Source organism: Bacillus rossius, chromosome 1 (assembly GCF_032445375.1).
Source record: "Bacillus rossius redtenbacheri isolate Brsri chromosome 1, Brsri_v3, whole genome shotgun sequence".
Lineage (NCBI taxonomy): Eukaryota > Metazoa > Arthropoda > Insecta > Phasmatodea > Bacillidae > Bacillus > Bacillus rossius.
Genome location: NC_086330.1, coordinates 284,319,789 through 284,335,894, shown reverse-complemented (window position 1 = coordinate 284,335,894; position 16,106 = coordinate 284,319,789). Strand labels below are relative to the sequence as shown.

The 16,106-nt window shown below is 35.9% G+C and overlaps 1 protein-coding gene across 5 annotated transcripts in view; it reads right to left on the bottom strand.

Annotated features, from left to right (window-relative positions):
• The window catches only part of LOC134527671 (serine/arginine repetitive matrix protein 2-like), a 195,767-nt gene that overhangs the window by 2,563 nt on the left and 177,098 nt on the right, over positions 1-16,106 (bottom strand). The window lies entirely within an intron of this gene.

Sequence of the window (16,106 nt, the reverse complement as noted above, 5' to 3'; positions counted from 1 at the left end):
ACAATAAAATTAATTTCTAGTTTTTTCCACTATTTTTTTGTTATAGTGGCCACTTAATGTAACTACAATAATAAAGTCTCCCATTTTTAATGTTGCCTCTATGATGAAAATTTGTATGCAGTTGGCTACCACGTAAAAAGTCCTAACTGAAACACATTCTATTAGTAATTTTGTTAATTACAGAAAAAATCTATGAAAACCTTCCAAGGTACATGGATTCAGACATAATCTTTATGCATATAGTCAGTCATTGTTTCTTAAAAATTTAAAAACAATAATTTATATATAAAAAAAAGTTAATCGAAGTTCAGTACCAAAAATGGATACTAGGCAAAGTGGTGGCTAGTAAAGTTATCAGAGTTTGGGCATCTAACTAATATGGTGAAATAATTATCTGTTGAGAGAGAGAGATACCTTCACACTTATCATGCAAATGTGGCCATGGCCATGGGGGAAACTCTAGTTGCCGAGCCTAGTTTAGGGCCCACTTGCTAGTTAGAACCTTACATAATACAGTGTTTTATCGCATAATCTTCACACGGTGCAATTTTTATGCGAATTTTTTTTTGTTATGTAAAGTTATTCATGAAAACAAAACTCATTCATGGAACGTACGTTTATTTAAAAAGTAGAGTATACAAAAGCACACCTCACAATTTAAATTAATGTCATGCAATAATCCCCTTTCTTCAACTTTAAATAGAAAAAAAAATCTGTGACCCGAATGCGAGTCTTATTAACTAACGCATAACCATCGTCGTAGCACACACCTACCACGAAAGAGTGCAAGCCATCAAATGTAATTAACTCGACACTCAACAGAGAGCGCACATGATATCAATATCGATATTCAATTACCTGTGCGTACTCTATACGGGAAGCAACATAACCAAACATGAATGATGCCAACTAGCGCTGGCTACATTTTTATAAGTGGTACAACGCAGTGACGCAGACGAACAGATAAAGGTTATAAAATTTAAAAAAGTTTATAAAAGAAAATTTACACATAAGACGACTTCGTATTTCCGTTAATTAAATAAGTGGTAATGTCTGAATAAATATTAGATTTCTACTTTAAAATACATTGTTTTGTACGGAAAAAATACCTACACAAAGCGCTCAAAATCTAATAGCAGGATCAAAAACATCATGCAACGTTTACACGAGAGCTTTTTTAATTCAAATTTTGACGCCCTAAAATATTGGTGCGACGATCATGAACGTGCAATGATTATGCGATAAAACAGGGTACATACCTAACATAGTCATATTGATTGTGAGTCAACACCAGGTAACACACCAGCATTTATCAGCCATACAAATTAGTGAAAATTAATTCACTTTAATTTAGTAGCCACAGATCCTGTGGTGTGTCATACCAGAAATATAGCATATATCCTATTTATTTACGTGGAACTTTTTTTTTATTATTAGAAAACAGTATTAAAAGTTTAAATCACTTCTACTAAGCAATTAGTTGTCAAGTAGTTTAATCTTCATCATAAAGCAAATACTTTAGTTTTAACCTCCCACCCAATGATTTCATTGCTAGTAGTTATGAGCCCACCTAACAGATAGCATCACATGTGCAACACATGGTTTCAGTTTCCAAAGTTAGTAGTACTTCTATCTCCCTATTTCATCTATGGACATGGCCACACCTTGGATCATGGCAGCTTAATTTGCCACTGTAAACAATCTTCATTTTTTACTGTACCATGTGCCAGGATAAACCATACGGTCATGAACACTTTGGTGACATGAACATGAAAAAAAGTTCAGTTTTCAGTCTCTAAACTTTAAATTTTTATGTACAGTAGAACCCCGATTATCCGTGTTAATGAAGGGGACGAGTGAGTCGGATAATCGAAAATCGCGGTTAAGAGGCCGTGTCACAAATTTGCGCTCCTATCTATATCAATGTTATTTTAAAAGGCAGTTTTTCTCAAAGTCTATAAGAGGTAGGGGCCGGAAATTTTGCCTACTGAAAGTATACAATACATTTAACATAACCGCTTTTTTCAAATTTAGTTATCATATCATATATTATTTCTGTGATGAAAATAATATTATCAATATTTTGATTTGTCCAGATACATTGAAATTTTGCTTATATTTATAATTATTTAGCAAAAACTGAAAACGCCATTGAAATGTATTGCACATTACCTTCCGATCAGTGTCTTCATGATCATGATGGGTTTATAAACCTGGGTGTAATCAAGTCTTTAACAATTACATGACAACATTTATACTTAATAATTTGGAGATATGCCTTTTCTATCCTCAGCCCCTGAGCTTTTACTATCTGGTCTGGCGACGGACCTGACACTCTTCAACCACCCCAGGGGTCTCCGATTGCACATCTTATCAAAAAAAAAAGCTGTTCGTTCATTTGTTTTTGTGTTCGAGCGAAGGTTTACTTCTCCATAAGTGCCACAGACTTCACACATTTATGCCAAGGGAATATTCCGCTGATGTGACGCTATACGAATGTATTATTCGCGACCATACAACTTTTTTGTTTGTCATCGGGAAAATGACGCCGCAGTTTGATTTTTTGTGGTGATATAAAATAAATTTTCTTGCTAGGGAATGTTCATTTTGAATTGAGCATTTTTAAATGTCAGCGTAGAATATGCTTATCTGCCCATTTTGTTTCTTTCCATAATAATGAGTAAAGTTAACATTGTCATAGACATTTTATTATATTCGTTTGCCGTCCAAGTACAAATGTCACACTATATCGCACGTAATTCTATTTTTTACTAATTTGTTAGTTGTCATTTTATTTAAGTTATAAATAACAGTAATAAAAATTATTACTTAATAGTCCAGAATAGAGATTGAGTTATTTTTCATTTAATAGGAGTTTAAAATATGGTACTACATACATATTTATATTATCTTGTTGTCTTCTTTGTAACTTTACTGGAAGAATGGCATTTGGTATGTATGTTAACTCACAATGAAAATACTTCAGAAGTACTCAATTAACAGTGAACAACCTAGGGCCTATACTAATTTCATTATGTTCATGAAATATAATTGATATTACTAATAATGAACTGTATGTGTTTTGCGTAGAGATATCGTACGAACTGTATGTGGTACAGACCAACATTAGCTAAGACTCTGTAAATAAGTAATTTCAGTTAATGTGTAGAGAATATTAAAAGTTAGAAATAATGATATATATAAAACAATGCAGAGTAATCAGCATAAAAATAGAAGTTGTTTTTACGTAGCGCCTACTGGAATGTATATTTTGTGTTGAATTATGTGGTATGATTAGTATTCTCTTATTGTAAGATGTGTTTTGTTAAAATCTTATAAAACATCACTTACTGTTGAAGGATTTTCATTTTTTTTGTGATGATCTTACTTAAACAAGTTTTAATTATATTACACATGTATATTTTAAAAGCATTTTAATGTATACTTATAGAATTGTAATAGGCTTTATACGGACTCTCACGATGCATGTGAGCATCTATAATTAATAGAGACCGGAAAAATTCGCGGATTCATTCGGCGATAGGCTAGAAGTCAAATACATATACCTTTTAGATGATTTTGCTATTGGCTTACTGTTCATCTGGACGAATCTCAACCAATTATAAAACACCAACCAAAGAAGGATCGAATCACAGACAAACAAGCTGAGACGACTAACAAGTCAGCAGCAAATGAACTGCCGTTATTTGCCCGAGTGTACAGGGGAATGTGCAGTCTATCCTGAAGGCCGTCGAAACCGCGAATTTTTCCGGTCCCTAATCTACATCAATATTATGGCCGTTTCACAAGATCAAATATTTATTGAATTCAATCTGTTGCATTCATTGTACATGATTTTCGATATGTACATTGAATTCAATACAAATTGAAGATGTTACTCAACTAAGCTTATTCTTATTAACTTATAAGTATTTTGTTTGTTCAGTACATAAAAGTAAAAGATTCGTTATTATTTAAATAATGAGCATCTTTAAGCAATAACGTTTTCAAAATATTTACATAAACATAATGGAATATATTTTTTAAATACTTTATATCTACGATCACATCAACGGCAGTATTATGTAATCAATGAGGTAATGAAATATCCTGAAAGGATATTTTCTTCTCTGTAAAGTAAATTTGTAATGCAGCCCTCTTAATGTTAGTCTTGTGAGTTATTTCGTCTTCTAATATGCTACAGCAATGTATAAAATTAAGTTTTGTTAGTGTTTTAGTCTTGTGTAATGTGATAAATTCAATATTTTTTTTGTATGTTCGTATTCATAAAGGTAGGCTACATATCGTATTAAGATAAATAGTAATATTTGTAAATTTAAATTCTTTGAAACAACGTCGATAAGAGGTTCACCTACCTCTGTTAAACTGTATGATGGTGCATTGTAAAAAATTAGGTAGTCTGACTTAAGTGAGATTGTATTTAGATTGTGTGTGATGCATATGCAATATCTAAGCATATGCATTTATGTTATTATTCTTTTAAAACGTTACATGATGAATTTCGTATACTTTTTAATGTCAACTAACATTATTTTTCACGGACTATTACATCCAGATAAAGAATAATTACCACATGTTTGAAGATTAATTGTATTCCGATACGTTTAAAGTATTAAAATTTTTAGTTTTAGTTTTAGATACGACTCATACTACATTTGTTAAAGTGAGGTTTCTTGATTCTGAATCCCTGCATCTGCAATTTCCTAGTGAGCCGCCGGTCAGATTGTCATTCTCTCAGATTGTCGAGGAACCAGATACATTTTTCGTCGAGTAAACTCGAGCTGTCAACCTTCCCACTAATCCTGTGATAAGGGTATAGTAGCTTTATCACGCGCTGCGGCTACAGTTCCTTCGGTTGAAAAAGCCACTAAATCTCACTGTTAAAAGAGAGAACTTCTAGAGCAGAATATTGGAAATAAACATTTACTGACACGGCCTCTTAAACGAGTCATGCTTGCCTCAAAGGTCATTAGCCCACAGACAGCCATCTGTGGACATTCGGAGATTACATATATACACATGCTTTGTGTGCGTGTGCGTTGTTGACATAGAAGCGGACTGCTTAGTGCTGGGCAGCAGTGGTTTTTAAGTCTTTCGTGTGCGGAGACGTGGGCACGCGAGTCGTTGTTGCACCAAGGTGTGTGACTAGCCGCCCGCCAGTCCGAGGGCCCAAGACAGCTGATAGCTGCCAAGGTCACGCATTCTTTTCATCGCCCGTAAGCGACGCTGCCTCACTTCGCTCATTGCTCTGTTGTCAGTAACACCATCAGGCTGGTTATTGTTTTACAGAACGACTGCCTTCAAAATTCTTTTCGAGATAAGATTTTTCATACCAGTGCATTGAGACTTGATTTGATGGTTTTGAAACGGTGTCTCTGTCTCGTATAATTCACGGTGTTTTTATCCCCCTTTATTTATATGAATTTAAAATGTTAGATTTTTTATTTTTAGTTTGCTGAACGTGGAATTAGTGCAAAAACGGCCTATTATGACTTAAGTGTTGCAGATGGGTCGGAAATCTTATAACGACCACCTCTCTATAACGACCCTAATCTCGGGAACCGTGAGGGGTCGTTATATCTATTCTCCGTTCACTCTTAGCTGAGTTTTGAAATAAACAAACACCGTCGTCGTATCACTGTGCCGCGTCAGCAAGTGATAGGCTGAATTTATCTTGCGTGCCAAGCACTAGTTGCAACACACACACTTCCGTACAGTCGGTGCTCATAAAATAACGGAGAAGTAATATAACAGGAAAATGGTTCTTCTGTCAAGCCTAGTTTTTTTAAAAAAATTACGTCTGCTGTGATAAAATTACGCCACTTAATGCTACACCCTCCGACCTTTCCTGTTGAAACCATTCAAACAAACAAGTGTCCAAGCTGCTAAATGTGGATTCGTTCATCGTCTTGCGTTTATTTAATCCACTTGAAGTGTCAGCCTATGAAGCAAACTGAAGGATTTTTTCGCAATTTTTTATGATGTCGCGCACTGTTGTGTTACCGACATTAAACTCAGTCGCAAGTTTGCAATCGCTTCTCCACTCTGAAATCTTTCTATAATTTTTGTTTTGCTGTCGATGGACAGTACCACTCGCTTTCTTTTCTGTTCATTTGATGACATGATGAAATGTTGCGCTCAACACTTCCGCACAACACAACGGTATAATCCGTCGGAATGCAGATCACTGTTACAATACATAAAATTATCACCACCTTCACGCTTCAACAACGTACACTAATGGAATGGACTGTCTCCATGCGCCGGGTAATCTCTGAGACACGGCGCCGTGCTGCGCGCGGGAGTGTACAGTCCGGTCATGCGGACGTGGAATCGCGCACCAGTGTATAATCTGTTCACGTAACATGGAACACAAAAATATTATGTACATACGTATGTATGTACTAGTATTTTTTTTTAAACTTTCTGTGTATATAAACATAACTGAGTCAAAGTACTTTGACCAACATACATTTTGAAAAGTATTTTAACATTTACATACATTTTGAATCATTGGTTATATGTAACTAAAAAATTGGACTTGATGGACATAAATCGCGGTTAATCCGCGAATCGGATGATCGAGTCGCGGATAATCGGGGTTCTACTGTATTATGAATGGAAACAGTTGTAAATGAAGTTTTCACATAAATAAATATTCTATGACTGGGCCCTTGTTAAAATAATTTTTAAAGCAACATACCCAATTCCTTAAATATAGCATCTTCGAACATGTTCAATGATGCTTATTTTACCACATTAGAAATGTTATGGAAAGGCAGTTGGCACATTGAATTTCTGAACACTGTAATGAAGATGTATCTAACTGTTTCTATTCTTATATATAAACAATTTTTTGAAAGTACATAGTTGTGTTAGTTTGAAGTCCATTCCCTATAAAAATCTGAAATTACTTAAATGTTAACACGTGATTACAAATGTGGAAATTTTTAGGTGCTTCAATTAATGTACATTATCCAGGTCTCTTACACAAGAACCAAAAATTTCATGGTTCAACTTTTAACAATTGTTAAGAACTACAAGACTGGGAAGATTTATTGTTTTCACCGTATGAGTATAGCCAAGATTATATGGTTTTATTTTGAACCTGATTTAGTCGTTATTTCGTCTTTTAAAAAAAATATGTTTTTTTTAAGCTATTCATGCTACTTACACAATATATTTCACGATTGTGACATAAAAAATAGCAGTTGGGTCTATTGTGTTGTTTAGAATCACATGTAATCAACATTTTAATGTTATGGTTAAACATTTTCTCTTAAAAAGTACCATCGCTCATCAGGTCATCGCAGTTTCAATTTTTTTGATGACACATTAAAATAATAAACTGCAGAAAATTTTACTACACACACTTTTACACAAAAATTAAGAAAATGCTACCATTCTCAGGAACCGTCAAAAAATCTGATATTATGACACCAAAACAAAAATAATTGGGGAAAAAATGGTAAAACCCACAATAAAAGCTTATAAAAAGCCATTATTTAACATGCAGCATATATTTTGTTTGGGTTTATAATAATCGTACTAATGTTCGTATAAGAAGAGAAAAAAAATCGGACATTCTGCTTAAAAATACGGCAGCAGTAGCTTGTGCAACGTAAGTGGGAGCGCGGGAATCTCGTCTATACAGGCTGGCGGCAGCACAGGCGGTGGATGCATGACGTCATACGGCTTACCTCTCCTTCCCTTTTCTAGAATTCAAGGTTCATCCCATGGAGCTAATATACAGTAATACATCTGGAGAGGACAAGGGAAGGCCAGCAAAGGATGCGAGGTGAAGCCGGGTATCGGCGTTTGTTCCCTGCTTCCTACGCTGGAAGAAAACGAAAACGAGCCAAACTTGTCTCGCGCGGCCGAAAAATCTTCCAACGTAAACTCGCAACAGCTCCGAAACTATCAAAACAATCAAACTGAAACTTTTACTGGATTATCTGTAAACATTCTTCCCCACACCGCTTTAATCTTTTTTTCGAAACATGAATACTTTCATTTTTAAAAATTAAATACCTATTTACTGCCAAATTTTTTTGTGAATACGCAGAGTAAATTTCAACATCGAGGGAAAATTTTTGTTTGCAACTATAGGTGGGGGACACCTGCGTATGAAATTAGGAAGAAGCTTCAAATTTTATTTATATACCACTCTTGACGCATTCAACCCCATACTTTTATTTTTACAGAGAGTTGAAGTGGGAATAATGTTTCAGTGGGTAACACTACCGACATATGTCTTCGTAACGCACTTCTTTTTGCTATTATACTTCTCAAATTTTATAATTTCATACACAACGTTTATAAAAAAACGAATTCTTACTTACTTCATTTAATATATTACAAATCTCTTGTAATATACGTGTATTAGTAGAAGTTAGAAGTCTTTTCAATATCATGTTCATGTTCCAGTCTACTTACTCAACCAACGTAACATGCAAACCTTAGCTAAACACTGGTAGAGAATTGTTTGTAATAACTGTAATGCTATGCATATACTGACAATGTAAGAAACTTTCAATTTTATTAATTGTTTGCATAAGAATTAAAAAATTTTAAAATCATAGAATAGGCCTTTATAGACTGAAAACCTTTCACGTAGTTTCAAGTAGCGTACATAAAAGTTTTTAAATATATATAATTACCAAATATTGTTGAATATATTTAACATTTTTATACATGTTACAACACACATATAATAACAAGCCTATATAGGATATAAAAAGACAGACGCCAAATTTTAGCATTTTGTATTTCTTTTCTCTGTGTGAATAAAATAACAGTTCTTAACGTAGTTGCTCTGTACTATATTTCTAAAAAAAAAATACGAAAACCCCAGACATCGTCACCATAACAATGATAAATTTGCAAAATAATTAAGGCACGTCTTTTAATGCTACGAAGCACACTCTTAAGAGAAATGTTTTAAACTTATGTTGGGATGTAACTAATATCTTAAAAGCATTGTGAAACCGTTCCTTTGAGGGAAACCTTAATATACCGAACACCATATCATCCTTTAATCGAGTTCGATTTTCGACCCGTTTGTCTTCAAAATGCACTGTACACAATGCATGGTTTGGAGACGCAGTCCAATTTTTCCGCTTTGTCGCTTTTTCCCAGATCTGTCGTTGATCGTCACGTTTTGGAAATCTATGAAAACAGTAAAGAATTATACTTACAACTGAAACAACTTCCCTTTGTTAAATAGTTTTCTTAGGTTTTTCGAAAAGTTCGAAGATTAGTTACTTCTGTTTAAAACATTTGCCACTTTTTTCTGATGCTTCAAAAGTTTTGGGAATTAATTTAGTTAACAAATGAAAAAAAAAAAATCATTAATACATGTGAAAAGCAACGCCATCCGGCTTGGAATTCCATCGATTTGTACAGCCATATGCGCTACAGGAAATCACCATTGTAGCCGCACACCAGCGACACAAACCTCAAGGGCAAGTGGGCTGGGGCTTTGTTTGCAGTAGAAATACGCTCTCTTCCTCTTTCTTTTCAACCCTTCTTCGCAACCGGCTGGCTTCGCTCTCGCCCTACACATGTCCACTCCAGATCTTCTTACATGCTCCTTGGTTCATCCCTCCCAGGCATACAAACCATCGTGTCTCTCTCCCCCTCCTACTTCAACGTCCTTTGGCATGTGAAACTGTCAACATCCTTCCTCCCCTTCTCCAAACTGCATGCGACGAAAGCCAGGTTTGTATAGTCCATTTCTGGTAAAATGAAAATTTTTTAAGGGCCCCCGCGACAGCTATTTACCGTTAATTGTTTTAATACAATTTGTTTGTTAGTTACACAACATTATTTCTGCTGGAAAATCACTGAAACTTCAAAATTTCTTTAATGGAAAAATTTAGCTGGGCCGTAAAAGTATACATTTTTACCGCAAATGAACTATACTCGCCCTTCCTGCCGGACAACATTCTGGGCGCGTGACGCATGGCAACTAGTCGTGTGCTGCGCAGAGCCACGAAAAACCTACGCGATTTCCAAACTACACTAGATATCCAACTGGAGTCTGTTTACGAAAAGCATTTAAGGATTTGTTAATACCCAACTGGTTCTTTTGATATCGGATCAAGAGGATTTAGAGGAGATAAAATGGCTAAAAGGCATGTTTTCGAAGTTTTAGGTATAAAGAACCCGTTACAAATTTCTTGAAAGTACATATCAGAGGGAAATGCATTACACCTTTATCTTTATTTTTCCGCCATATAATGTTACGGTCACCCCTCAAATTTCACAGTTATCTGATGGAAACGAGATGACTGCGGGCCAGTTCAGAGCCTTGTACTTAGAGGTTTTACCGCGCTGGAACTACCATTGAGCGTCGCTCTTATCATCCCGCTTCACTAACACACATGCTGATCAGACGGCGCCCTAAAGCTGATTAGAGAAAGCACACAGAAATGCAAGGCAGGAAATTCTTCCAACTTATCAACCAGGACCCGGCCAAATCTTGACTATCAAGCTTCTGTTGCTATTAGCATTAATATTCCACACTGTTCACAACTGGAAGATGTGACTATTCACACAATCGTAGAAATAACAGTTTGTATAAGGTGGGCAGGTTTAAATAACTTGCTACGCGACAGACGGTAGCCCAGCGCTGGGATGAGAAGGGAAGGGAAGGGAAGGCAGGCGAGTGAGTGAGCGGTCGCCCGTCTGCGTGGCGCCGGCGGCCGGCTGGCGAGGCGGGTCAGCACACATTCCATGTTCACACGCTTTCGTCGGGGGTTTTCTTTTTACGAAGGTAGCGATTTTACGAATGCAATCCGTGGAATCGTGAGCATACGTAAAATCGGGGTTCTAGTGTATGTAGCTGTCGCTTCATGACTTTTCACATTAAAATATAAGAAACTTGTACAGTAAAACCCCTTATTTGCACTTTTCAAGGAACCCCAAGGAAAAAGTGTAAATTGCGGGAAAGTGTAAATTGTGGGAAAGCACTTTTATTGGCAGTTAATGCTAAATTTTAGCTTAAAAAAATGTATCAGCATTTACTGGTGCTACAAGACAAACAATAGTTGTTTACAACACATTAAAGTACTAACAGGAATATTCAGTTCCTTGGCCAAAACCACTCGGGTACCCACATGCTTGTCAAACTTCTCAATAATTTTAATTTTATCTTCAATAGATAAAGTATTTCGTGGAACTTTATACCTATCCATCTTCAATCAAAATCTTGCCATAAATAATATTGTGAACGATAAAAAAACACGTGCTAACCAAAACGGACGTTGACTAATGTAAACAATGAAAGCCATCATAGATATGTACTGTACATAATGCAGCACTACTAAATATACGTACTGTGTATGAGCGCTTTCCGGTAGTATCGATAGCTCAGCGCTTCGGACTATGCTCTGCTACGAGAGTGCTCTATGACACCATAAATAAAACCGTTTGTGGTTTGCTACGAAAGTTCTCTATGGCAGCAAAGATTAAAACGTTAGTAGAGGAGAGGCACCATAGAACTTGTCGATACATCAAAACGAAAGGTTACAGACAATAGGCGAACTACTTCAAACTTTTCACATCTATGACTAACGTGACGAGTATTTACATTTTTACCGTTTTTTGAAACGTACATTCCGGGTTTTTTGGTTACGTAGCGGTGTAATTTCAGGGAAAATGCAACACGAAAGTTAATGTACAATAAAACGGACCTACATAAAATGACGTTATTTGCGGGAAAACGTCAATAACGAGAACGTAAATACGAGGTTTTACTGTAATTGTGTAATTTCGGTGTTATTTAGCGGTTTTTCTTAAAAATCGTTTTTTCGCATTTCCATATAAATTCGCGGAAAATTTCGCGATTCACCATATAATCGTGGCCCTACGTATGAGATAAAGAAGATCTAGTTGATATATAAAAATGTAACCATTTTTGACATTTTATTAGTATTGGGTATATTTTCTTATAATTGTTTCCATCATAGCGAGACAATTTTTTTTTAACACTTCTCCCTTTTTACATATTTTTGTTCTTGACCCTTGCAATATGTAAAAATGATGTATTTATAAACATTAAAAATTCTTAAACATTTAAACAAACAAATATTCTGACTTGTCCCAGGCAGAGGGGAGGAGCGGGAGCGGTCCCCAAGCAGGGGTCGCTGCCCAAGAGCAGGGAGAGATCGTGCAGAGGGGGGGTTGGGGGGGGGGGGAGGGCGGGAGCGGTCCCCGAGCAGGGGTCGCTGCCCAAGAGCAGGGAGTGGTAGGAGGGGGGAGCGGTCCTCCAGAGAGGTCGCTGCCTAAATAATACTGCTCAAGTATTCTCCAACTTTTATTAGCCCAGAAATTACTGGGGAGAGCTTTCTGCCTGGCTTAGCTCAGCCAGAGTAAATATACAATGTATGTACATATTCATCATGGAGGGCACATCTGTACCCTTCCTGTGCATACATATTCGAATTACAATGCTCTTTACATTCACTTGTATAATTTAAAGGCTTCTTGATACCACACTGGGTATTTACATATTTATCCTGAATTAGGCTGGGCAGGTAGACAAAGTTTCCTTAATTTACATTCCCCTTTGTCTGCCATCTAGGGGCGGGTGGCAAACTAACTTTCCTCCCCATAGATTATGTAGGATGGGTGGCGCACTTGGGGCTTGTGCTATCATACCAGCCGAGGCCAAACTGGTGGACATGACAATTCTGTCATATTTACAAACCCCTTCAACTCCTTGTGCATGTGATAACTCTGCCCATTTCACATCAATCGACACATCTTTATCCACAACAGCCGAAATGTCATCAATCTGCACATTTGCAAATTGTTTATGGAGTTCATCTATTGCCAAATCAATAGTTTCCTCTTTTTTCACAGGCAAGATAATTGGGAACAATTTCATAAAGTAACGCACTGAGGAAAATTGTGCATTTTCAATTCCCTTCAATCGTGCCACTTCTGCATGTTTTATAACTTCACTCTTAAAAGGAAACTTATTAATCATGTAATCACATGCAGTAATGAAATATTTCCTTACTGAGCTGTAGAACACATGTTTCTCTTTGCTTTCGAGCACATTTATCAAAATTGTTGTGTGACTTCCTATCATTAACTCACCATCATCTTTTTGGTTATGACGTAAATGGTACTGTACCTCAAGTAATGGACTGCCCTTCAGTACACTAGGTTTAACAAAATGTACAAGAATTAGGGATGGGTCGGTACCGGTTCTCGGTTCTCGGTTCCTACGGTTCTTAGCATTTTAACCGGCACCGAGAACCGCAGCTAAAATGTCGGTACCGGTGCTGGTACCGGCAGTATAGCAAAATTATTTACGAAAATAGTCCTTCACTACTACTTAACTGCAGCATGAAATGGCTCAACTCACGTTCAATTCACTTATGAATTATTTTTTTGGACTTCTGTGGAATAATATTCATCTCTAACTATAAAATAAATTACACTTGAAAATATTTAATGTTCTTGTCACATCTGTAAACAAAGTACGTTATACAATCAAAACATAACAGTTGAAGGTGCCATAGATGTATGTAGTTCATAGATATGTGAAACTCTATAACGTGCCTCAGCAGAGATGTGAGAACAGAAAGACGCCATGTTTGTTTCAATTTGATTTTAAAAATAGGTAGTTAATTGAGTCCTTGACACGTAAGTAAGGGTGACTGGTGTATAAAGAAAAATTAAAAAAATATTTGTTTAATAGAATTAATGATGATTTAAAATTTTCTGTAATAATTTTCGGCATTCTAAAATTTTATGCATTTTGTGCAGTGCTTTGGATTGTATGTTCACTGCATCTGCAGCCATTTAGCGTAATGGCTAGTAACACTATCTTTTAGGTAAACGGGATTGCTTTGAAGGGGGAAGTCTATTTTTTAGTAAAGTGGTGTATGGATGTGTAGATGTATTTTACTATTGGCTGGTCAAACGAAATGCTTGTTGACACTTATAAAGTATAATTATTCTGGCCAAATAGAACAAATTGTGTAAGAAATGGCATCAGAAGTGTGGTAGTAATTTACTGTTGACTGTGCAAACAAACTGAATACAATGTAGGCAATAAGTTTGATGGACAATTTAACATTTTAATTCTTTGAAAGTTCACCATCATTGTATTTATTTCCATTATTGTAACATTCTTTTTATTCCTATGTTTTAAAGGAGGGTGTATGTAGAAGGAGGGTGTATGTAGATTTCTTGAGGTAATTACTAGATTGATATAGTAAATTTTAGTTTTATTAAGTGTTCTCTATATTATTTCAAATTAATTTTTTTATTAATACATATTACATTTTTAATAGGTTGGTGTGTTTACTGTAGCTTGAAACAGTTCTTTTTTTGTAGCCAAAACAATAAAGTTTATTACTTAAAACTCCTCGTAAATAATGTGTGAATAATATTTATTTTATTGTTTAAGTCAGAACCGAGAACCGAGAACCGATTTTTAAGAACCGGTACCGAACTGAGAACCGGGAAAAAACAGGAATTGACCATCACTAACAAGAATGTCTCTCAGCAAATTCATTAACAGTTCTCTTAAAATATGTATCTGTGGCGATGCTGCTTGAAGAATTACATTTACTTTCTCAAAATATGGTATAACATGAAGTAGAAAGGCACAAAGAGCTTTGTTCAAATTCGAAGACAGAAACAGAATCAATTTTTCTTCCCTACTTGCACAATAATTTGTTTTTAAGAACTGGCTTGTCACACTTCTTATCAGTGAGTGCAATTTTCTTGCTGCTAGAAGCAGATTCAGGAGCTAATTCTCTTTTCCCTTCTATCTGGTTACTTTTTCTGTGCTAGAACTACTTTGTTTCTTTACACTTAATGGGATTTTGTATGATGTCATACTCACAGACTGGGATGGTTTCTGTGTTACCAACACTTCTTTGAAAAATCTGAGTAATGGTTCCCATTGACTAACAAGTCTTGTCAAACTTCTTGCGAGAGATAACCACCGTGTTACAACATGCTTCAGTACCTTTTTCGATTCCTTGCAGTGAAGATCTTGAAATCTAGCAAGTCGTTCTTTTCGTTTAGCACTTTTTTCCATATAATAAAAAATGTCTACTAATATTTCATCCACATTCACTGGCAAACTTGAAGCTGCCTTTTCTGCTGCCAAGTTTAATAAATGACATGCACAGCCAATAACCACTATTTCCTCATGCCTTTCTTTTAAAAATGCAGCAACACCATTCTTCTTCCCAACCATCACAGGTGCATTATCGGCACGAAATGCTACACAATGATTCAGTGGTACTCCATTCAATTCTAGCTGCGACAAGATTAACTGACCTATATTCCGCCCTGTAGAATCGCCTTCCAGGTTAGGTATGGAGAGAACTGTACTCACAATTTTACCCTGTTTGCTGTCATAAAATGTGACAACAATAGGGTACAATTTTTCGTTTGTGTCGTTACTCCCGTCTGTTGCAACAGAGAAAGGCCCTGTCTGTAGATGGACAACAACTTCAGACAATGTATTACTTGCCATTTCATTCAATATAAATGTTGTTTTCGTGCGGGCACACGTGAATTGCTTTGCAATATTTGAGTCTGTGAACATATTTTTGAACAATCCACCAGCATGATCTGCTGCACTGAGTGGGATGTTATGCTCCACTAAAAAGGAAACAAAAAGGCATTCCCCTTTCGTAACGTCAGAATTGGTGTTTTTAGTGTTGAAAAAACTGCTAATTTTCTTGTTTTCTTCCTGACTCTTCACATTCCCACCGTGTTTGGGACAGTTAACGTGTGTGCTTACGTCATGTTTACCACCGTGCACTATATTAAAATCACACCTACACACTAAACAGAACACAAATTTTTCGCCCTTCTGTGATCTTTGTATACACGGAAATTCCTCACTGTAAGAATCCTTGTATGTTTGGAAGTACTTCTTCTTCAGTTTGCTCATTTTTAAAACACGTTAAAAACACTCATAAAAAGACGCACAAAAATTAAGAACAAAAGTCTTCAAAGAAACACAGGCTACATATTAACATAAAAAAATATACGATGTAAAACACCGCGAAACTAGTAAAATATATTTAATTACTCGTCGATTT